The sequence below is a fragment of the Danio rerio genome, chromosome 7, assembly GCF_052040795.2.
Source record: "Danio rerio strain M-AB ecotype USA chromosome 7, GRCz13ab, whole genome shotgun sequence".
NCBI lineage: Eukaryota > Metazoa > Chordata > Actinopteri > Cypriniformes > Danionidae > Danio > Danio rerio.
The window spans coordinates 51,960,158-51,985,274 of record NC_141027.1 but is presented as its reverse complement, the minus strand read 5'-3'; the positions used below and the strand labels follow the sequence as shown (position 1 = coordinate 51,985,274).

The 25,117-nt window shown below is 36.9% G+C and overlaps 1 protein-coding gene and 1 long non-coding RNA gene across 6 annotated transcripts in view; one reads left to right on the top strand and one right to left on the bottom strand.

Annotated features, from left to right (window-relative positions):
- col4a6 (collagen, type IV, alpha 6) overlaps positions 1-25,117 on the top strand; it is a 181,012-nt gene that overhangs the window by 29,778 nt on the left and 126,117 nt on the right. The gene's annotated exons all lie outside the window — the stretch shown is intronic.
- LOC147843192 (uncharacterized) overlaps positions 1-25,117 on the bottom strand; it is a 57,523-nt gene that overhangs the window by 4,184 nt on the left and 28,222 nt on the right. The gene's annotated exons all lie outside the window — the stretch shown is intronic.

Below are 25,117 nucleotides of genomic sequence, written 5' to 3'. Positions count from 1 at the left end.
CGACCCCTGATTAATAAAGGGACTAGGCTGAAAAGAAAATGAATGAATGAATAAAACCATCTCAGAGGGCTTTGGTGGAATCTATCATTTTATAGATGGTCTGCACATGCGCTTTTTACCTCACACATGAGCAGATCTGTTTCCTCCCTATTGAAGTGTCCTGTTTATCTGCTTACAATGTTCGGAATGTAAATATTAAATGCATCATGGTGCAAACACAACTTGCTTGTAATATAAGTTAGAGACTCTGAAGGATTTATTGCACATTATATGGCCAAAACACATCCATAACTAATTCAGAGCATAAGGACAGTCGTTTTAGATCATGTGCTGGGTGCTAGAGCATGCTCTTATGTAGTTTCTCTGTCCATCAAACCTGCTTTACCTTTGTCAGTGCAATTATTTTTATGGTTGGAAATGATGAAAAAATAAAAAATAAATCTTTGGTTACCAAACTTATACATTTGCTTACTCACTGACTAAAATTTCCACGAACAATAGGAGTCAAGCTTCATTACATTCTGAAGATCAAATATAGACGACATAGTTCAGAAATAGATTACCACTGGCTTGCTTGGTTTGGGACTTGTGGAGCTGCGCATCAATGAATTTGTTCTCCAGTGTTTGGACTTCCAGCAATGAACATTAAACCACACTGAACTAAACTAAACTGAACTCTGAAAACTAGACTGACAGATTAAATTTACCAAAACTTCTGTTTCGCTGTTTTGACACAAATTTCATTGTAAAAGCTTTTTAGAAAAAAAGATGAGTTAAATTGGATGAATCTGCAGGCATTTCCAGATTTTGTCTACATTTTTTGCGGTACTTCTGTGGTAAATGGGACACATCTCAACAGTCTTGCCTAAATAAGTTGAATGCGTCATTAAATTGCCATCAAACCAATGCTTCTGACAAGCAACAGGCATAAGATTTTGTGGAAATCAGAAGAAGTTAGTGCCTGCATTCCATGAGTGCAGATTTCTGTGTGGGCCGGCTAATGCTTTATCTCATACTGATGGTTATCTTTTAGAGGTCAGTTAGCGGAATATGCCTTTGATAACCTGAACTTGCTATACGGTAATTGTAGTTATTCTTGTGTTACGGGTCAAGGTCTGAATTCAATAGCACTAGTCTTTAAAAAAGGAGCTGATTATTTTAGATTCCTGGAATAAATATGGACAGCCCATCACTGCTATTAATAAATCATTTACTACTTTGTTAGTAGAGCACTATATGTTTGTGCAATCTGTATGAATGCCTTAAATAAGTTTAAAAGATATACAGTTGAAGTCAAAATGATTAGCCCTTCTGTAAAATTTTTAGGAGCACATGGGGAGAACATGCAAACTCCACACAGAAATCCCAAGTGGCCCAGCGACCTTCTTGCCGTGTGAGGTGACAGTGCTAACCACAGAACCCTGTGCTTCCCTAACTAATTTTTGATAACTAATTTAATTTGTTTTTGCTATGGTGACATTGCTTAATATTGTTTAAGATCCTAGTAATCCGCTTAAAGTGCAATTTAAAAAACTTAACTAGGTTATTAGGTTAAAGTTAGATTAATAAGGAACATTTTTTTATCAACAGTGGTTTGTTCTGTAACCAATGGAAAACATTTTTAAGGGTGCTAATGACTTTTTTTAAAATGTCAAATCTGCTCATATTTCAGACTTTCTCCAGAAGAATTATTGTAGGAAAAACTGTGAAAAATTCCTCTATCTGGTAAACATATCTTAGGAAATGTTTAAAAAATAATACAAATTTCACCTCACGGCTAAACATTTTGATGTCAACTGTATATGTAATCAAGACATCAGCTAATTTGATAAAAGTATACATGGAGCGGCTGACTTTGAGAAATTAAGATCACATGACCTGCTGCAACATCCATGGCATTGGAAACCAAACTGTGTATTTTGTTTATATCTGACCAACATGCAGTAAAACATTACAGTTCTTGTTAAAAAATTTAATTGGAAAAAAAATTGCATGCTTGCGTGTGAACGTGTTTGCATAGCTTGGAATGCCTGAAAGGGTCTCTCCTGTCATGGCCAGTGACAATCATTTGTCAAAATTCAGATAATCATGAAGATAAGCAGCTTTTCTTAAAACGTCAAACCAAAGCCTGGACTGATGAACCTACACAAAAGGCAGCAAGGAGAGCACACATTTATTTTTCTCTGTCCTCTGTGAAATGAAGGAACATAAGCACATATAAACACATGTACATGTGTCTGCACGTTAACACAGGTTTATCTGTTGATGACTGATGATTAGTTATGTGACGGGGGGCTCTGGGGCTTTAGAAGGGGCCTCATCGCACTGTCATTAACCTCGAATGCCAGAAAGTCAACCGGGCAAAGAAAGGCCCCCTCAGTATTGAAAACCAAGAGTAAAACTCAACATACCTTTCACAACAGCACATCATTCTACACCTTCAATCTGAAGGGGAGCCGATCACCTCTAATACTTGCTTACACCTTCATGTCAGCGTTCAAACCAGCCCAATATAGAAGCACCTTGTGTGTTTAAATCTGCCTATGTACCTCCTATACAGTTTGGACCAGTTCACGCAGCATGTGTATCTACAAAGGTTAATCTAGAATAGGGCTTCTTAAAGTCTCAATTCAAAGGGTCAAATCAGAATTTTCATCAATATCAAAGGGACGGAGAAAAAGGGTACGAAACAAAACTTGTCTTTAATAACCATAAAAACATTCAAATTAAGCCGTTTTTTAATTAAAAAATACATTAATAAGTAAAAAAGTGGCAAAAAAGTGCACAAGTGACATTTCAGTTAAGTGTCAGCAATTAAAAAAAAAAAAACACAAACCGAGGCAGGTCAAAAATTATATGGTGCAAAATACAGAGCAGTCTAATGTGAGAAATGGCACTGTCTGTATTCCAGCAGCTGCCTAAACGTTTGTTTCATAGTGGCGTTTGACATTTCCACTCTTTACAACTATGGGCCCTATCATACACCCGATGCAAAAAGGTGCAAGACGTGTTTGCCACAACGTGTTGCTATTTTCAGGCTAGCGCAACCCTAATCTTCCTGTTTTCTGCCACGTTGTTTAAATAGCAAATCCATTTGCACCACATTGTGGACTCATGGGTGTTCCTGTCTAGAAAAGAGGTGTGTTAAGGCGCATTGTAGGCGCGTTGCTATACTAAGGAACTAAAATAGACCGCAAAATTGACCAGCTGAAAGCAGGTCTAAAGTACAGTGCAGAGCGCGTTAGTTGTGCGCCTTTAACACTTACACATTGCTTAAAGCACACAGGATGTACAGCAATACACAAGTTAATGCAAAATAATAAATAATTATTTTTTAAATCAATTTCAGCTTTTAAATTCATTTATTCATTCATACATTTTATTTATTAATCTGGGGTCGCCACAGCAGAACGAACCGCCAATTTATCCAGCATATGTTTTATGCAGCGAATGCCCTTCCAACCACAACCCATCACTGGGAAACATCCACACACACTCATTCACACGCATACACTATGGACAATTTAGCCTACCCAATTCACCTATATCACATGTCTTTTGACTTGTGGGGGAAACAGGAGCACAAGGGGAAACCCATACGAACTCAAGGAGAACATGCATACTCCACACAATAACGCCAAAAAATGCAAAAAAAACAACAACAACAACACATTTGGATAACTGTAACAAAACAACTGGCAAGAGTGGGTGAATTGAGAAAATGAATCTTCAATAAATACTACATGGTTTATCAATTTGATGATGAAATTATTTCACACCTTAATTCAGCTAAGCAGCTTTGCAGATTTCCACTAATTCTATCTCATAATTAGAGCCCAAAGAGGGGTGAGATTGTATATTGGTGGGATACACTCAATCTTACCCTTGCAGAAACATGTCACGTTTTGTCTACATAGCTCTCAACTGAGAAAAAGAAGGAAAGGATTTGAATAGAGAGTGACAGGGAGAAATATGCATGGTTGTGAAATACATGAATTTTGAAATGACAGTAACTATAATGAAATTACTACTGTGTTTTTTGATCATGTCATTATGGGTGCGTGCATCCAAGAAGGTAATTTGTGGAAAATGTTGTTTGAGTGTGGATTCGCAAAAAAATGTTGATGCTTAATAATACGTTTCTCTTCTTCACCTTATTACTACTGAGCTGTTTTAATTCCAAAGCAGTATTATCGTAGGCCTGCACAGACTTGATGACAGGAGCAATTTGAGTGAAACACTAGCCATACTTACTATCCATCTGCAATTACACGTGCTTTCTGTGTTGTCATGGGCACTGTACTGGCAGCCAGCAAGCAACAGGGTATCACAGTAGGCGGCCATATTTCAACAGGCTTTCCCACCTCTTCGTTAAGAGGGGCCAGATCCAATCCATTCACTCACCCCATCTCTGCGCTCCACCGGCCAGTCCTCCATTCCCAGTCCTTAGGGTTAACGGGTTAACGCTGTGTTAATTTGCATGTGTTACTTCGCTGTGTTAATTCGAATTTTAAAGTATGGCGGAAAACGAGCGTTCTTTTGACTTGTGGGGGAAACTGGAGCACCCGGATGAAACACACATGAAAACAGGGAGAACATGCAAACTCCACACAGAAATGCCAACTGACCCAGCCAAGGCTCGAATCAGCAACCTTCTAGTTGTGGGCCATCATGTTACGCACTGCGCCACCATGATGAATAAAAAGTGCTAAATTTGATGGTTTTTGTCTTGTGCGAAAAAGGGTTAATGCGAATAATAGGACATGGAATAGATTTTGACGAATAAACTGTGATGTAACAAAAATGACACCCATGTGACTAATCAGCTGCTTCCATTATGACAAAGTCCCTTTAAGGCTAGTAATTTCACTCGGTGGCCATCTTTGAAATGCCTCTCAGGCAGTATATGCCCTCGCATTCTGTCTGAATGGGAAAACAAATTCTCCAAAACTCTCTGCCAAGCTCATGATTACATTACACATTCGGAATCACCAATAAATTAAACAACAAAGGCCTGTTAAGTGTATGGGATAGAAAAAAAATTAGCTTAAATCAAAATATTGACATCACATGCAAAACTATAATGTGCAAAAGCGGAAACTAAATGCAGAAAGAAACGTCAATATAATGTCAATATTTAGATTTAATTATTTTTCTATCTGCAACCTTGATATTTTAGGCGGGAAATTGATCCCATATAAGTTTCTTTTCTGAAGGTTCAAATCAAACTAAATCTGCATTTTTTTCAGGTTGCCCGAACTACTGCACATGCACACTCGAAGGGAATGAAGTCAGTGGATGTACAGTAGGCAGATGTAGTACCTCCCAAGTTCCATCCATACTACTCACTTTATAGGACACACTTTTCTAACGGTTGAGTAGTAAATTCAAATTCAAATGCAGTACCTACTGAGTAGTTGGGGATTTGTACGCAGCCATAGTCTTTGATTATACTTGCCTTGTTTGCTGTTGGTTGCTAGGTTACCAATACTACAGTCAGCTGCTCTAACAACTTGATGGAAATGAACACAATTCACATTTAAGATTTTTCCTTTTTTTGAAAACTTTAAAGTGATTTGTTTTATGCTAGGGTGGAAATCCGGCTATAGACTGTTTATACATGTAGACTCTTGTTCTCAGGTTTTTAACGAGCTACAGAACTGCAATAAACCTTTTTGAGCCTCAAACTGTTTTTTCCATGACACACCCTTCGCTTGTTGTGTAAAATTGACCAATGTTGTTTCCATAGTCTGTAAAAGGTCAGGAGAGGTCAAACCATTTCAAGAAACATGGCCACCAGTGGACAAATGGACAACTATTTTGTTTCGTTTTGTGTTACCAGAGAGCTACATAGTCAAGTTGTTTAGCCGCATTTAATGAAAACTGGCTGTGAGGTGTTGAAAAGTGCTCTGTTCTTGTTGATTTAGTCCTGCTCTATCCGGTGGAATGTTTCCTGGCATTAGTGTAAATCTTAGACATAATACCTCACATTGTGGCCTGACCTCACCTATTCGGCCTTAATCTCTCTCTCTCTCTTGATTAAGAGTCACATTTTTATGCACCACCTTAAAGAATTCATGCCAATTGATGTGATTTCTCAACAATGATAAATAAGACGAGTGACTGGCGACTGTGAACCAAGCGAATCTCTTGGAAACGCTGTGAGCCAAGAACGACTCTATCCGTCGAGTTCAGACCAGCTCAGTTGAGGTTCAGCGCTGTCATCAATCAGCAGCTCCGAGAATGCACGAAAAGAAGGTTTCCAGGTAACAAAGGAAAGCTGCAATTCGTCTTTATTCACATTTCAGAGCAGGTTTATAGACAGAAAATATAGAGTATTCATCTGTAACCTAGATATTTCAGAAATGGCTGTGCTTTCTGTTCACACGCAGAACCTTTAGCACTTTTAAAGCTAATCCTGTAAGCTTCTGGATTTAACAGGCCTCTCCAAATCCAATGTACGCGCAGCCAAATAGAAAGGGGAAAGTAAGCTCTTTCACACTCTTCACCCTGGTCAGACCTGTGCATTCATGACCTATACAGCATTTTAGGGATGCATCATCAAACCCAGAGGGTTTGTGCATCTCATGGCCTGCCGTTAACCTCCGCAGCCCATGGGAACTCTGGACCTACATTTGATGATAATCAGTGGAGCATGACCCGGCTGCTCCTGCTTCACAATCTCTGCTGAGATTGCAAGGCATTTTGAAGGTTTAACTAAAGTACTGTCGTACTTAAAGGATAATAGAATGATCATCTGATAGGTCATTATTGTCTTCCTGTAAATTAAACATTTAAACATACTGGGTTAGGTTCCTAGGGAATTTTTTTAATCAGTGATTCTCAACCACATTCCTGGAAAACTACCTGCACTGCATGTTTTGGACATATTGTCACACCCATTACAGGTCTTTCAGTCTCTGCTAATAAGCTGATGATCTAAATCAGGTGTGCTTGGATGAAGGAGACGCGGTAAATGTGCAGAACTGGTGATGCTGAAGGAACGTGGTTGAGAAACACTGCATTAAATAAATTCATTTATACTTTTAACATATTGTTTGTCACCTTAGGGCAGGTAGGACCTGTTTACACCTGTTCTGCGTTGGATTGGTGTTTTTGTTGGAGTCAAAAGGGATCTTGGGCCTTTTTATCAAGGATAAAAAATAAATCTTGAAACACGATGGCTTTGTAAGATGACCCCACCATTAGAAAAAAAAATTAAAAAATGTCAGTGTCCACTGATTAAATATTGATGAAACACTGCACTCTGATGAGGAAAAATGTAGACATTCTAGACAAATCTAGACATTCTAATCTAGAGTTTATGATGAATGACAAGAGTGTTTCTTCATGCTAAATAGATATGGGAATTAAAATTAAATTCAGCTGCTTGAGGTTTAGTATATTCAGGTCATTGTTTTACTCTTAAGCCAAATGGAATGTACAAAATTTTAAGACCACCTAAGGATTAAATGTAAGGTTTATGGCTGGGTGTACTATATGTGTGGCCATTTTGCACCTTTCCATTTAAAAAGATGAAGTAAGCTCCCACAGCTGAATGATTGCAGAAAGAGTCAAGAGGTAGCTATGATAGCAGTAAAACTGCATGTGAGCATTTAATAGAAATTTAACCAAATGAATCTTGGAACAACAGAAAAAAGCAACATTTTAAAGAGTTTAAATGTCTAACATTTCGTAAAATGTGCTTTATGTACACACCATGTAGTTACTGTTTGTTTTGTCACTGAAAGTAATGGACGTGTGCTTCAGTTTGCAGTATTTATTTAGCAACTATTTTCACCACAGCACCTACTATGACACTGGTATCTGGTAGTTTTTTTTTTTTTTTTTTTTTTTTTTGTACAGAGGTACATCATGTTAAAGACTTCTTGAGAAGCACAGAGGTAACATCACGTTCATAACCTCTGCACAACTCATAATTTCTGACTGATTTTGTTTAGCATGCCAAAACTGAAATCTATCCAGTCAGATATGTCCTCATGTCATTTAACTGTGTAAAAACACAAATGATAAATAGCTTTCCTGGAACGAGCTCAGGCGTATTCCTAAAACTAACTTTCCATGTTGAGGTTGAGGAATATGGGAAATTCACAATTATTTCTCTAATATAGGTTTTAAAACATTCTGAACTTGTCTGTTTTCAACCTTGTCCAGAAGTGTAGTTGACACACATTCAACCAGATTACTTTCATAGTATAAATGATCATATACATAGGTAAATGTGTTCCAACTACTGACTAAATTCTTATATAATTCAGGATATTAGTTTCAGGCTTCAACTCAGTTGCCTTAAATTATTTGTTCAATTTTAAAGTTAATGTTAAAAGCACAATGTACAGTTGAAGTTAGAATTATTAGCCCCCCTGTTTATTTTTTTCGCCAATTTCTGTTTAACGGAGAAGATTTTTTCAACACATTTCTAAACATAATAGTTTTAATAACTCATCTATAAAAACTGATTTAATTTATCTTTGCCATGACGACAGTAAATAATATTTGACTAGATATTCTTATATCTAGTAGATATACAAGTCACTTCTATACAGCTTAAAGTGACATTTAAAGGCTTAACTAGTCTAATTAGGTTAACTAGGCAGGTTAGGGTAATTAGGCAAGTTATTGTATAATGATGGTGTGTCCTGTAGACTATTAAAAATATAGCTTAAAGGGCCTAATAATTTTGCCCTTAAAATGTTTTTAAAAAATTAAAAACTGCTTTTAATCTAGCCACAATAAAACAAATAAGACTTTCTCCAGAAGAAAAAATAGCATAAGACATACTGTGAAAAATTCCATGCTCTGTTAAACATCATTTGGGAAATATTTGAAAAAGAAAAAAGAATTCAAAGGGGGGCTAATAATTCTTCAACTGTACTTACCTCACTTTTTAAATCAAAATATACATTTGAGAAAATATTTATTTATATTTAGATATAAAATATAAATGTGTATGATACAAATGATATATATATTAAAATATCGTATAAAGTACTGATGCTGCATTCCAGTCCAATTTTTACGCCCTTCTCTTCCTATCTTCCCTCCGTCTTGTTCCCTCAGATGTACGTCATTGATTACGTTATACAATAGTCCACTTCTAGCAGAACATCTGAATGAGTTTAAATGAAATGCTTTTTAACCAGGAGGGTCAAAATCAGTTCCTGGAGGGCTGCAGGATTGAACAGTTTAAATCCAACCCTGCTTCAACACACCTTCTTGGGAACTACTCTGTTTATAAATCATAATCACATTGCAAACTGGGACAATCGAAAGATGGAGAGTATCTTAATGAAGTGAAACAGACTTGGCGTTCTCCCAAGAGAACAAGTAAAGGAAAGTTTGTGAGTGCGTGTCCAAAAGTGGACTGGAACACACTGAGAATATACCAAGTGAAGGAGGAGCCACATAGCCCACCTTTACTTATTATGTCATCACCATGGACCAATAACAGTTCAGGATTGACGTTTTCCAGAAATGTAACTTTTTGCCAAGCTGTTTTGAACTCCTGAAGCGAACTCCAAATGGACCTAATTGTGGCCCAATTTTCTTTGAAACGACATTAGAACAATTTGTTTTTTAGTTTCCCTTAATGTAATTTGGGGCCTTCATTCACAGAAACAGGATGCACTCATTAAATTAAAGCAAGATGCAAGTCTGTCTTGAGTCAATCTCTTTATAATAAGAAACAAATGATGAACATGCATTAGAAAATGCCAATACAATCATAATTAAATAATTCAAATGGTTGCTTTTTTGACATTAAAACAATATTGGAAAGTTGTTTGAAACTGTGGTTAAAACACAAGTTGTAGAAGCGGAGATCTATGAGCAATAATGCAAATTGACAATCTAAATGAACTAGAAAACACCCATGAATCATGAACTGCAGACAATTGTTATTTAACAGATTTGTTTTTGCATGAGTTTCTATCTTTTCATTTTTTTTAAAATAAAAATGCATTATTGTAGGAAGATTTTGCTGTTTCAGCAGATCTAATGTAACAATAGACCTGCTAATGTGCTTCAAAAGGCCTCCTGCCTTACATGTTGAAATGGAGTGGGTGTGCGGAGCAGCAGGTGGTGCAGAAATGGCTGTTTCTCGTCTCCTTCATACGTATCTGTCCAGGATGTAGGATAAAATCACAGCAGGCTGTATGTAGTAGTTCTCTATCTCGCTCCCCTGGGTGGGCTTTGCTGCGGCAGGGAGAACTGTAATGTTTTTTCTATGGCCAAGGAAGGTCTCCAATTATCATTGTAATAGACCCACAGAAAGGGTGTGGGAGGTCTTACTTTGTCTCATGAGCTCCACTAGGCTCCTGCTGTGGGACCATCAACAAAATCATCCCCTTTTCACTGTCCTGGACCGGACTTCAACATTTTCTACTTTCCTCTCCCTCTGCTCGTGGTGCTCTCAGATCTGTCTCATCTGTTGTTTACACTGGAGTAAAGAAAGATGTCCCTTGATTTACACTCATATAAAGAGCTCTGATGTGTCGTGACCTTTTCGACAAAGGAGAAAGTCTCAACAATAATTGAATATCTGCCAGGAGAGGAACCAAATAAAGCCATTCACAAATCACTGGGGTTTTTACGAGCTCTGCGTCCCGGAGAACCTTCATCGCTAAAAAGGGGCCCTTATTTAAAGCTCCTGCATTCTCTCCCTCTACTTTGTTTCTGGCTCCATGTTTATCTCCTTTTCTTGACAGGTGGGGGTTGTACATTTCTGTCTATGTCTGTGTTTGTAGATGGGAGTGTTTAGTCTCATATTAAATAGGCACTATACTGGTGGGTGGCAGGATCATGGTTAAAGTCATTTTAAATCATATTAAAGGGATAAACCCAAAACCTGAATGGGCTCTCCAAAACACAATAGACTTAATTTAGATCAATGTCAGTGTTTTGGTGACCATTTACTTCCATTAACTATGTTTCCATCCAAAAATGCTAATTAAATTCATGAGCGAAACTGGAATATCACATAAAATATGTGCGAATAAAGCAGCATTTCCATCCAATAAGTCAAAGAGAACAAAATTGTCACTTCCTGATTAACTGGCGCCAAAAATCAACAGTAAAAAGGGTTATTTGCTTAGGTAGGAGAAGCTGCATGAATCTTTTCTTCGTTTTAATAAATGACGTGCATCTAAAAAGTCGATGCTGACACGTAATGAATGCCTGGTGTCGTTTGAAGCCATGAGACGCAGAGCACAGATGCTTTTGACAGCTCTGGAGGTCATTAATAATGTAATAATACTAATACTGAAAATGTTCAGGAGTTTTAGAATGACCAAAACAACATTTCAGATGTTTTACAGTGTGCTCAGCCTGCTGGTTTGCCCATTCACACACATTTTCCTCATCACATGGTCTCTTTTTACAAAATCACATAACTTTTCGTTTCCATCATAGTTTAAGCTCATCTTCTTACAGTATGCAGCATTCTGTGTTATTTCAAGCAGACATCCTTATTTGTAAAAATTAAAGAAGTATTTATAACAGCTACTAAAGTGATTTGGCTAATAGCAATTCTATTTTTTCGTTATTGTTTTATTGACTAATGTTAGACATCAGCAGATTAGTTTGCTGTCGCTTTAAGACATCATCCATGGTTATAATCTGTTACACATCTGATATTAGTTGCTTATAGTGGAGGTATACTTACTGTGAAACATGCTGTGTGAGTAAAGAACCCCTTAACAAAGTTTATTAGCTTATGCATTATCACACAATGTCAAATTTATCTGCACTTCAGATCTTTATATACAGTTGAAATCAGAATTATTAAAACCTCTTTGATTTTTATTTATTTTTAAAATATGTCTCAAATGATGTTTAACAGAGCAAGGAAATTTTGTACAATATTTTCTCTTCTGAAGAAAGTCTTATTTGTTTTATTTTGGCTAGAATAAAAGCAGTTTTTAATAAAAAAAATAAATTAAGGTCAAAATTATTAGCCTCTTTAAGCTATATTTTTTTCGATAGTCTACAGAACAAACCATCATTATACAATAACTTGTCTAATTACCCTAACCTGCCTAGTTAACCTAATTAACCTAGTTAAGCATTTTAATGTCACTAAGCTGTACAGAAGTTCCTTAAAAAATAACTAGTCAAATATTATTTACTGTCATCATGGCAAAGACAAAATAAATCAGTTTTTAGAGATGAGTTATTAAAACTATTATGTTTAGAAATCTGTTAAAATAATCTTCTCTCCATTAAATAGAAATAAATAAAAAGGGGGGCTAATAATTCTAATTGCAACTGTATATATTTCAGATATTTAAAAAAATATTTTATGAGACATGCAGCAAGTGCTGGCTAACTTATCTCTTGCAGAGTAGAGTATTATGTTACAGTTCTAATGGAGATCTGATTGGATCTCATCCTGTCCAGATTTTTATCTTGTTTTAATTTGTTGACGAAAATGTCAATAGATTCTCATTTTATTTATTATCTGATTTAAAAAGACACAGAGTTTTCAAAAGTTATCAATCATTGAAATAATCAATGCTAGCTACGTAAAATTCTCATATGTTATCTTAAAATCATTGTGAATCATTGGATGTTTGTTCATTCATTTTCTTTTCGGCTTAGTCTCTTTATTGATCAACTTATCCAGCATATGTTTTACGCAGCAGATGCCCTTCCAGCTGTAACCCAACAATGGGAAACACCCATGCACTCTCATTCACACATATACAATTTAGGACAATTTAGCTTACTCACTTCACCTATACTGCACAGGGAGGAAACCCACGCCAACAAAGGGAGAACATGCAAACTCCACACAGAATTGCCAATTGATCCAGCTGAGGCTCGAACCATGGAACTTCTTGTTGTGAGGCTACAGTGCTACCCACTGTGCCACCGTGAAGCCTCATTGGATGCTATTGATATTATTTTTTTACACCATTCCAATTGGTTGACTTCTAAACTCCCTTTTGTAAGTATTTGTAAAGGAGTAGTGGGAGCCCACCATCAGCGCTGCTCAAAATGTCAAAATTTGTCCTGCTATTGGATATTAAGGAAACATCAAAGTAATGTCACTGTGACCTTGAAGGGGACCGGGTCTTCTTGACCATGCTTTCCAGCTTAAGCGTCTGGAATTCCCATGGTGTTTTCCACCTCAGCGTCTGTCTCGCACAAAGCTGTCTGTGTATGAAGAGCTTGTGGAATTTCAGAGCAAAGTCTTTCTCGTCTCTCTATCTTATGTTTTTGTCGCTTCCGTCTTTGTTCTTCTGTCTTGTCATCGTAGACATATTACTAGAGACCATTGTGGACCTTTAATCTTCTCCACTGAGACAAGGGATTTTTCATCCCTGCAGATCTCTCTCTCTCTCCCTCTCTCTGAGGCATGCAGTCAATCTTCCCTCCAGGCCGGCCATCTAATTGAACCTATTATTTAGTGAATCAAACACCTGCAGGGTAAATATACCTAGCTAATGTATTTTAACACCTCTTACCAACTGCTATCAAACTACCCATCTGCCCACCTCACTTTAATCACCCCTTATCAGATAGATCATATCAGTGTCTTATTCTTTAAACTCAGTTCAAAGCATGTTGGGCTGAATGCAATTTGCAAAACACTGCTCCATGTTGTTATGCTTATCTTTTCTTTGAGATATTAGTGGATTAGCAAAGTGTAGAAGTGGGTATTGGTTGTAAAAACAATTATTTTGTAAGCAAAAACATAAAAAGAAACAGATTATGAAGTGTTAAGGCCAGGTGCAGGTCATGGGAATAGGATAAAGTGGTGTAAATGTTATTGACAGTTTTAAAAGTCAGGCTTTTGACTAACGACTTGCAATGACAGCACTGAGGTTCTTCCACTGAGTAACAGTGACCTTCAACCTCTCCACTTTCCTCTTAAAAAATCTATTCAGGAATTCTTTTCAGTTGTGACCATTGCCGCAATCTATGCAGCTGTTGCCCAGCATCGCACAGCTGTATGCAAACCTTACTCTCTCATTCCTTTGCTTTATCTCTCCATCCTAACTGCCCGGCGGGGCAGCTAAGACTAAAGGGCAGGAATGAGAGGGAAAAGGTGACATAGAAAGTAAAAAGAAGACAGCTAGTATAGCACCTATTTGTGTCTCTTTTAGTATAACGGTATGTCATTTGTATCTTTTGCTAAACATTGAAATTATAGCACCAGAGACATTGTGTGCAGTTTTAAATAGTAAAAATGAAAAAGGTAATAAACACTTCACACTATATATATATATATATATTTCCAGAAAAGTTAAGAAATCAGGTGGAATTGGTGGAATAAAATGCTCCGGGATGGGCGTGGAGCACTGTGAGCCGAGGGAGGAGTGGGCGTAGCCAGCAGAGCAGGGGGGCAAAAAAGGGGGAGTGAACATTAGTCAGTCGGCTCACAAAATGAGACACAAACCGTGAGGAGAAGCATGGTTTTAAAAAAACAGTAATTTAGTGTCCTGCTACATATGTTATCCGTAATTTCATATACACATAACCACAATTTGTTATATCATTATAAAGATAATCATGTAAACACTGTAAATGAGGAGGTCTTCTCTGTTCCTCAATCCCTGGGTCTGAATGCAGACACAGTGCATAGCAGTGCAGCAGGTCTCTTGCCCTATCTATTTTAACCATTAGCCCTGCCAGTAATCTGAAGATTTTAAACATAGGTGAACAGCAGCATGGATATAGGCGATGTGCCTGAATGGTATTAAACTGAACTGATAAAAGACAAAGTCTGCCATTCTCCAATTCACATACCGATTTTTTAAAATCTCAAAAACGTACTCCAGGGTGTCTTGAATCTTTAACATTTAATCCATAGAATCACAGTTTTTTATTATTAAAATTTTGTCGATTAAAATACCATTAAAAATGTGGTTACACAAATTTACATATTTTAATCTACTACTTGAACAACCAAAATCGTATTTTTACTGTAAAATAAGCTGTATTAGCTCTAAAAAAGATAGTAAAACTGAAATGACGTGAAATTTTAAACTGTATCCTGACATGCGTGCATATAAACACCTTGTCAGGTTTTGCAATAATCTTGAACTAAATAACATAATGTAACACAAAAAACTTGATGTGTACATTCATCTAAACTATTACTGTAAACCAAAAGAAAGTTATAATCATAGTGTGTCATAAAGAGGCCACCATAAAATATATGGCAGGTCATCCACAGATATTGGGTATGTTTGTTCTCACGGCTAACCCCCCATTCTGCACCCTAACTAGTGTTGGGACAAGCAGTGATTTGTGGCATAAAACAAACACTATTCAGTGCCAATCAGCCTGACATCAGAGTGTATGATAGCGATCAGTGTCTGCCATCTACAAACCATCGAACTACATGTCTGGTCACATCCATCCCTCCTTGCCTCCCTCTGTTTACCCACTCGCCCTATTATTTTTTACTTAAATGCCACCAGTCAGGGTTTTAAATGTGCGTGCTGTTTCTAAGGTGATGATGAAGGCACCTGTTTTGTTTTTCTTAAGTGAAAGAGTGAAGCAAAGTGGTCTGTTCAGATCACTGAAACTTGGTCAGATGGTCGCCTTGCCCATATACTGTATGTAAGAATTTCCATGCATTAATATAGTTTTGTAATATGTGTGAAGAGCTAGTTATGAAAAATAAGTTTGGAATGAAAAACAAGACCATCCTATAACATGTCTATGGCCCTGTTTATTCTTGGTATTAAGAAACATTTGGGTCATTATGATTGAAACCAAACAAGAGAGGTCATTATACTTATTGTTTTTGTCCATCTCTTTTGTCCACTTTCTGAAAGAGGGTATTTGCGCAACTGTATGGGCCTTTTCTCATGTTTTAATCTTACATTGTGAAATAATCCTCCTAATTTACATTCCTTTTAATGTTTTACCTCAATTACTACATTTGAAGCCACAATTAAACATTCATGCCTTCATTTTCCTTCGGCTTAGTCCCTAATGTATCGGGGGTAACTACAGTGAAATGAGCCACCAACTTTTCCAGCACGTTTTACACAGCAGATGTCCTTCCAGCCGCAACCCATTACTGGGAAACACCCATACACTTTCATATTCGCACTCATACTCTAAGGCCAATTTTGTTTATCCAGTTCATCTATAGCAATGTGGGGGAAACCAGAGCACCTGGAGGAAACCCACGCCAACATGCAAACTGCACAAAGAAATGCCAGCTGACCCAGTTAGGAATTGAACCAGCGACCTTCTTGCTCTGAGGCGACAGCTCTAACCACTAAGCCATCATGCAGCCCACAATTAAACATGTACATCAAATTTAAGTGTAAACAACTATATTTTTGTAATCTAATCAGCGCAACGCATTCCTGTATATCGCTTTCCATCATAAATAAAGCATGCAGCATAAAAAAAAGATTTGCAAGCAAAAACTGAAGTATTGAGCAAAGAAATTTAAAAATAAAAAAAATCTCAAAATAATCGAAAAAGAAAAACAACATTTTGAGAAATAAAAAAGAGTTTTGGAAACAAAAAGAAAATAAAAATCAAGCAGTGCAAAAAAAAAAACTTAACTATATATAAGTTAAACTATATATATATATATATATATAGTTGCAATCGTGAGTTTGCAATGTTGTTTTCTCTTTGCACCTCACATTTTTGCGCTTTTAACTTTCTGGCCCTGATTTGACAAGGGGAGCAAACTGTATCTATATTAATATATATATTTTGCACCGCTTGATTTTTATCAATTTTACAATTTCTTTTTATTTCTCAAAACTTAATTTTCCCGTTGTGATTTTTTGAGATTTGCTTTATTTTTAAATTTCTTTGCTCGTTAATTTAGTTTTTGATTGCAAATCTTTATTTTAAGCTGCAAGTAAGGCCCTGTTTTGACTCCATAGAATTCACATTTTTTGTTATTGTTGTTCACAAAAGTGTTCTTGGAGCTTTAAATGATTACTGTTGAACCACTGAAGTCACATGAAATGTATTGTCAGTGTTTTGGTTCATTTTCTAAACTTCCAAGAACCATTGCTTGTCTACAGAGAAGGAAAAATCTCCCTGATTTCATTTAAATTATCCTAATTTATGTTCTGAAGATAGTCAAAGGTCTCAAAGGTTTAAACTTATCCTTTCAGTGTGGCTGCAGTTCATTTAATAGCCCCCAGTGTCCATCAAGAAGGCATTTCTTAGTAAATACCAGTGTGGCACATTTGAGCATTAATGTCAGTAATTACGTTTTCCTGTAGTCGTCCAGATGTTGTTCCAAACAACAGTGGGCTGATCTTTAATATAAAGCAGGATGCATGGAGTACAGTATCAACACAAGCCCCTGGTAACACCTGGTTCACTTCCTCAATCCCATCATCCATCTCTCCTTCCCCCTTCACCTCATGACCTTCTTCAAACCGGTTTACAAGCAGCTCTGAGTCTTGACCTCTGACTTCTGACATTCTGGCACATCTGGTCAGGTGTATATATGAGCACTTACAGAGTTATGGATTTAGCTGTTCTCATCGATATATGAGCACACACAGACACAGTGATTAGAGTGGTGCTTCAGTATTTCTCAAAGCAGAACCAAACAAAACACGCCTGTCAGGTGATAGCCTGCAACAGGACAGAAACTTGAAGTAATATATAAAAGAATCATTGTATGACGTTCATATCAGCTTTTCAAGTTTTGTTTGCCCCCCTCAGGCCACACTCAATCTAATCTGCTCTATTGTGTGTGGCAGTGTTTTGCTTTTCATAGGTTTTACATATGCGCTCTTTCTCTCTTTCTTTTTGATAGTAGGATTAGCAATGTATCATTGTCTAATAAACAGGAGGAGTTCCGTCATTTGGTGCCATTTGTTGTCCTTTCCTCACTTCTTTTATAAAAAAAAAAAACATCTTCTTTGTCATGTTTGCTAGGCCCTGGTTCTTCTGAATGAACATTATTTAGCCCCAAATAGAGGAAGGCGAACTTCTTTGGTTTTCTGCTGGACCCTTTTCATTTCTTCCTTATCTGTTTTTTTTTTTTCTCTGGCCGTCCTCCTTCCGCCCTTTCTCTCATTTCTTCAGCACCCGCCCCTCTCTATTCACAGCCCTGGGCGTCTTTTACCAGCTGCCATCAAAGGCGGACTGGCTTAATGGTGTGTAGGTAAGTCTGTTGTCAGGCATTCACCCTGCCCGTGACAAAAAAGGAAAAAAAGAAGTTGGTGTCCTAACAAAGGACATGTCCGACAGGGAGATATTTTAACCAGATCATGGCCCCACTGCAGGAATCTGTGAAAGGAGTCATTGTTTTGAAGGAGACACGGGGACAAGGGGGAAGGGAGGGAGATTTTTCTTTCTTTCGTTTTACCTATTTTTTTTTTTTTACTTTGTGAAGAATTAGGAAGATTAATGCAAATGATCATTGGTAGATTAGCACCTCCTCTCAAAGTAGTTGTGCTGGCATCAACCTGCATGTGCCTGAGATTGTATTGAAATGAAGCAACACTGACTTTAGTTAGCACTGTACAAAATGCTGGGGTCCACGCAATCAATTTGTGTTGAGACAACATGAAGGAATTAAGTTAACTTGCAAAATTAGGTGGATTGAAAAATTAAGTCTGATTAAGTTGTCCACAAAAAACATCAGAACTGTGTTGTTTCAGCTTATTTAAAATAAGTAGTTTAAGCAAACAGCAAGCATAACTTTTGGAGCGAGTTAATGTACTAAGGCCCAATCCTAATTCTATTTTTGTACCCCTACCACTTCCCCTTGGCCCTTAAAAATGAGTGTGAAGGATTGAAGGTAAGAATTGGGACAGCACTACAGCACCTGCACACATCATCAGATGTCATCGCGATCTCTTGCTTCATATGAGGTCAGACGATCGTGACTGCTGTAGTTATTCCAGTTGCGTTTTTGTTTTGGTATTTATCTTCAGGAAATCACTGAAGGTGTATATTATGTTACCATAACAAAATAATGTGGCAATAAGATCGTAACTGTACTGTGTATTTACACATTGGCCATATTCATCTATGTAAACACACCAAAACAACATTAACAATATAGCAGACACCGTAAATGGCTCATTTCCACCCACTAGACTTTTCTGACAGGGTATTCGAGTGTCATCAAGCGTCAGAATGTTGTGGGACTGCTGTACAGGAGTTATGACTGTTGATTATAGATAGCGAAATTTAGCGTTTTAGCATCTTTTTTTAAAGCATGAAGGTATAACATGTACGCGGTTCTGAATAAACTAAAACATGTGCTTGTTTGTTGTAAACATACGTAATAATGAGAAAAACCTGAAGTAAAGTTATGTTTTGCTATCAAAAAGTCATGTTTTTGTTAGCAAAACGTTAGCTATAAATGCATCCATATATTCAAAGGCACATGAAAAAAATAGCAAATGTTGTCATGTATCAGGTCAATGTGACGGTTATGTAATGTAATGTGTGTATTTATATTGCACATTCATCGTGTATGTCTATACACCAAAAGCACTTCACAATCATGAGGGGTGTCTCTCCACACCTTCACCAGTGTGCAGCATCCACTTGGATGATGTGAAGGCAGCCACAGGACAACAATGCCAGAGCGCTCACCACACACCAGCTGTAGGTGGAGTGGAGAGACAGTGATAGAGGCAATTTGGTGAATGGAGATGATTAGGAGGCCATGATGGATAAGGGCTGATGGAGGGAATTTGGCCAGGACACCGGGGTTACACCCCTACTCTTTACGAGAAGTGCCATGGGATTTTTAATGTCCACAGAAAGTCAGGACCTTGGTTTAACGTCTCATCCGAAAGATGGCGCCCACTGAGTAGTATAGAGTCCCCATCACTATACTAGGGCATTAGAACCCACACAGACCACAGGTTGTCCTCAGTCCTGCTTAGCTTCAGTGAGTAAGTAAGCTTCAGTAAGTCCACTTTTGCTCTTTTAAGGATGGTAAAAAACGCTCTGCGCCACGGCGCATGGTCTTACAGGGTTGTGCTTTTTCTCTTAATGAGTTATGGGTGTGCTTTGAATATAACATGCATTAAATCAATCAGAGTCGTATCTCCCATTCCCTTTAAGAGTCAGTTGCATCGCTCCATAGTGCATTTGCTATTTACACGGCAGATTTTTTAGGTGGAAAAACTGAAGGCTTCACTAGAAAACAGTTAAATAGAGCATCTGCAGCATGAGGATAAAGACGAGTCTCCTCCTTTTTACTTTCTCTTTCTCTTTACTTTAACTCTTTACTCGATCCTTTACTTTCGTGGATAAGGAACAGTGTTATACTCACTCCACTGAAGAGATCCATAAGCCTACATATTTAATTTTGTTTGTTAAGCGCAAAGATTTGTTACAAAACTATTTCTAAAGTCAGTTCTAATTTCCAGCATATATCCAAAAACACCTCCTGTTCTTTTGCCCCATATGGGGATGCAGACGTCTCCAAAACCTGGCAGGTGGACAAATCTATACTTGTTTTTATTAAAACAAATAGAAATATGCATATAATAATAATAATAAGAAGAAGAAGAAGAAGAAGAAGAAGAACATTATACAAAAGCAAGTTGTCGTGAATGAACTGAAAAAGCCCCCCGAGATGAAGTAGGCATGGAGGTAGTGGTTTTTAATATTAATAAAGAAAATAATATTTTTTTGTAACATTTTAATTCTTTTACTCTTATTCATATGTAAAGATATTTGTGTATTGCTGTACATCCTGTGTGTATTAAGCAATGTGTAAGCATTTAAGGTGAACAACTAACACTCTGCATTGGACTTCATTGGATGTTCTTTAAAATAGCTATGTGCCAACAATGCACCTTAACACACCTCCTCTTTAGACCAGCACACCCATGAGTCCACAAAGTGGCGCAAATGGATTTGCTATTTAAACAACGTGGTGCAAAGCGGGAAAATTACGGGTGCGATGGTCTGAAAATAGCAACACATCGGGCCAATCACGTCTTGCGCCTTATTGCGCCGGGTCTATGATTCAAGTTTCAATAATGTTTTTAGGCAGTATACTGTACTTAGCTACAACAACAACAGCAAAAATACAGAAGCACAGACTTACAAAGTAAATGTATGTGTATCAGTTTTCTGGAATTTTTTTACTGTATTTGTGAACACATAAAAACTTCTCTCTCTCTCTCTCTCTCTCTCTCTCTCTCTCTCTCTCTTTTATTTTAACCTTTTTTCTTTAATTTTATTTTTTGAGATTTTGCTCTACAGCACCCCCAACAGGTGAAGGAATAGACACTGGCAAAGCATATAAAACATATTCACGTGCCTGTATGTGCAGTCCAGTGATGCCTAGTATCACACCCTGTATTGTTGAATTCTGTGTGTTCAGTTTGGGCTCTGTGACTCACAGTAAGTTGAAAGCTCTCCAGCTCAGCTGAATCAGCCCAGACATGACAACTGACAGGCAATATAGAGGGTGTTGGTGTGTGCGTGTGTATGTGTGTGTGTGTGAGTGTTTCCTATTATGCCAGCTCTATGTTTGCATTAACTAGGAGATGAGGAATTCCTCAACATATCTCAATCAACGTTTGGAGGATACACACACACATATCCTCACACACACAAAAAATGGTCTAGCACTACAATCACAGTTGTACAGTATAGAGTATATGCACTTATGACTGTTACTGTTTTTTACTCTCAGTATAATTTTTCGGCATTCAGGTTATCCTTTCTGGTAAAGTTGCCAAAAAATAATCCCAGTACTTTGAAACATTATTCTATAAATAGAGCTGGCAGACTCTCAATGCACAAAGAGAGGAGGGCAGGTGAGCCATTTGTACTGTACCGAAACATTTGAAATATTGATGTCTTAATAGTTGCATACATATTTAATACAATTCTGCTCATTGTGAAAATCCTAGAATGCAATTGTCTTTAGCTTGGATAAATAAATAAAAATATATTTATTAATTTGATTTTTTACTATTTAAGATTGTCATCCTTTTTTATTTGTACATTTCTTTTTTGAACTTACTTAAAAACTTACTTTTATTTAGCAATCATGCATTAAATTGCTCTGTAAAATGTCTTAAATTCTCATGTTCAAATTCAAGCCACATTTATTCTTTTGAACTTTGTTCAACTCTTCAAAATCGTAAAACATATAAAATGTTTTTAAGCTGCAAATATGTCTATTAAAAAAAATTTCTGTAGCACCATGTGGCACTAAAGATTGGACTAATGGTGATTGATTTATTAAATTTTTTTATTTTATTGATGCATTAAATTAAATTCAGTTAAATGAAATTCTATTCAGTTCAGATCAATTCAGTTTCTAGGCTGTCCATAGTATCTAAGCATTTAAACTTTTTTTATGTTAGCAAGCAATTATAACATTGTTAATAATACATTAAATAATACATTAAATAAATTTAATTGAATAATTGGCGTCACTGTGGTGCAGTAGGTAGCACAAATGTCTCATAGCAAGAAAGTCGCTGGTTCGAGCTTCGGCTGGGTCAGTTGGCATTACTGTGTGGAGTTTGCATGTTCTCCCCATGTTGGTCCAAAGTCCAAAGACATGCGCTACACGTGACTTGTATAAAAGCTAAATTGTAAGCTAAATTGTCCTTAGTGTATGTGTATAAGTGTGTACATGTGTGGGTATTTCCCAGTGATGGGTTGCAGCTGGAATGTTATCCGGTGCGTAACATATGCTGGATAAGCTGGCAGTTCATTCCACTGTGGCAACCCTTGAATAATAAAGGAACTAAGTCAAAAAGAAAAAGAATGAATGATTGAATAAATTTTATTGATTTGACTGAATTTTGACTGTAAATTTGATCACCGTTCCTTATCCTCTTTTTTTGGGTGGGATTGTCCTCTGAACAGAGAAAGGAAAAGCTCTTACTGTTTTGTTGCTTGCTGCTTCCAGTTCAAATAGGGTTATTAGCATCCCAACACTTTGGAAATTACAGCCCGGAGATACGAGGCCTGTGCCTCACCTTTCATCAGCGTGATTGCACATAAATGGGTAATGTTCACACAGGTAGCAGTGACACTGCTCTCTGTTATGTGCTCTGCATTGAATCTTGCTAGAAAAACAATTTTAAAAACATACAAATACTAAATATTGAACTACTATCGTAAGACTATGCAGTGCAGCGAGTCAAATCAAGTCAGTGTTCTGCCTTTAACAGCAAAAGAACTGGAGATCTAAATCTTCAGTTCATCAAGGTATAGTTAGACAACTACTGTATATAGCATTGATTCCATAAGCTTTGAAAAGGTTCCTAAATTAATTTTCTGTGAATTGACGCCTTTAAAAAGTCTTGATTTAAGACTTTTCAAAGCAAGCAAGACATTTTAGCAAGACATTTAAATTCATATGATCATGGCATTAATTTTGATGAAAAATTGGTTCCTCGTGTTTAATTTTAAAGTGGAGCACAAGCATAATTCATTTGACACCTTTAGTGTTCACCTTGCTTGAGAATGAGCTGTAATACTACACTGATTCAAGATGTTGTTGTACTTTATAATTACAGATTTCCCTTTATCCAATCGCATTTCAAATGTCTGTGGAATGCTTTGTTGGGCCGACTTAGTGATTTGGGGGCCCAATATATATATATATTAAATATAAATATTAGCCCCCCAATATTTTTCCCCCCAATATCCGGTTTACAGAGAGAAAATTTTTTCAACACATTTCTAAACATAATAGTTTTAATAACTCATTTCTAATAACTGATTCATTTTATCTTTGTCATGATGACAGTAAATAATATTTTACTAGATATTTTTCAAGACACTTTGTCAAGTTATTGTATAATGATGGTTTGTTCTCTTGTCTATTTAAAAAAAACATAGCTTAAAGGGGCTATTAATTTTTATCTTAAAATGGTCTTTAAAAAACTAAAAACTGCTTTTATTCTAGCTGAAATAAAACAAATAAGATTTTCTCCAGAAGAAAAAAATATTATCAGACATACTGTGAATATTTCCTTGCCTTGTTAAACGCCATGGGAAATATTTAAAAAAGAAAAAAAAATTCAAAGGGGGCTAATAATTCTGACTTTATCTGTATGTATGTGTGTGTGTGTGTGTGTGTGTGTGTGTGTGTGTGTGTGTATATATATATATATATATATATATATATATATATATATATATATATATATATATATATATAAGCTCTATAACACACTCTACCTGCCTCTACTCTGATCGCTGGCAAACTGATGTAACTAAAAACAACGGCAAGAATGACAACTGTCTTCATTTACTAATTGACCTCAACAAAAATTTTAAATTGTGTGGCCTAGTATCAAATATTTCTATCAAAAAGATAGAAGTTATAATTTTATAGGTATTATATTGTTGGAAAAACACGTTTTTAAATATTTTTGTCTCTTTTTCTTTTCATTAAACCATTGTATCTGCTTAAAGGTGATTTATTAACTAAACTTCTTCTCTTGAGTGTGATATGCCTTGCATACTAATGATGCAATTTTGAAGAAGTAAATGAAGCTGATAGAAGTGCAAAGGTCTGATTGTCTAAAATTAACTTAAATTTTCTATTTTCTATTATTGTAACGAAGGGTCTGACACAGAGGGATCCATTTGCAGTATGTTTATTAAACAAGAGTTTAATAAAGAGCACACAGATGTTACTCGTGTGCAAACTCACATCAAACACAGTTGTATTCAGTCGATAGGCTGGCGGCAGACAAACACAGAGTGAATAAGCAGGCATGGGTCAGAGGCAGGCGGCTAGGATCAGAGTCGGGTTTCAGGCTGGATTCGAGACAGGCGGCAGGCAAGACAAGGTCAATAATCATTCCGGGTTGACAACAGGGAAAGCAGGCAAGAAGTAGAACACTCAGTAGTGTTTGCAGGGGCAGAACAAGACTTCGCCATGAGGTGATCAATGAGATGAGCTGCAGTTGTGTGTGGCAATCAGTCTTTGGGATCGCATAGGCTGCGTCCAAAACCGCATACTTCCATACTATATAGTACGCTAAAATCAGTATGCTAGCCGAGTAGTATGTCCGAATTCATAGAATTCGAAAATCAGTAGGTGAGAAGTACCCGGATGACTTACTACTTCTGGCGAGATTCTTAAGTGCGCATCCCATGCACGCTGCGCTATCCCATAATGCCCCGTGAGAGA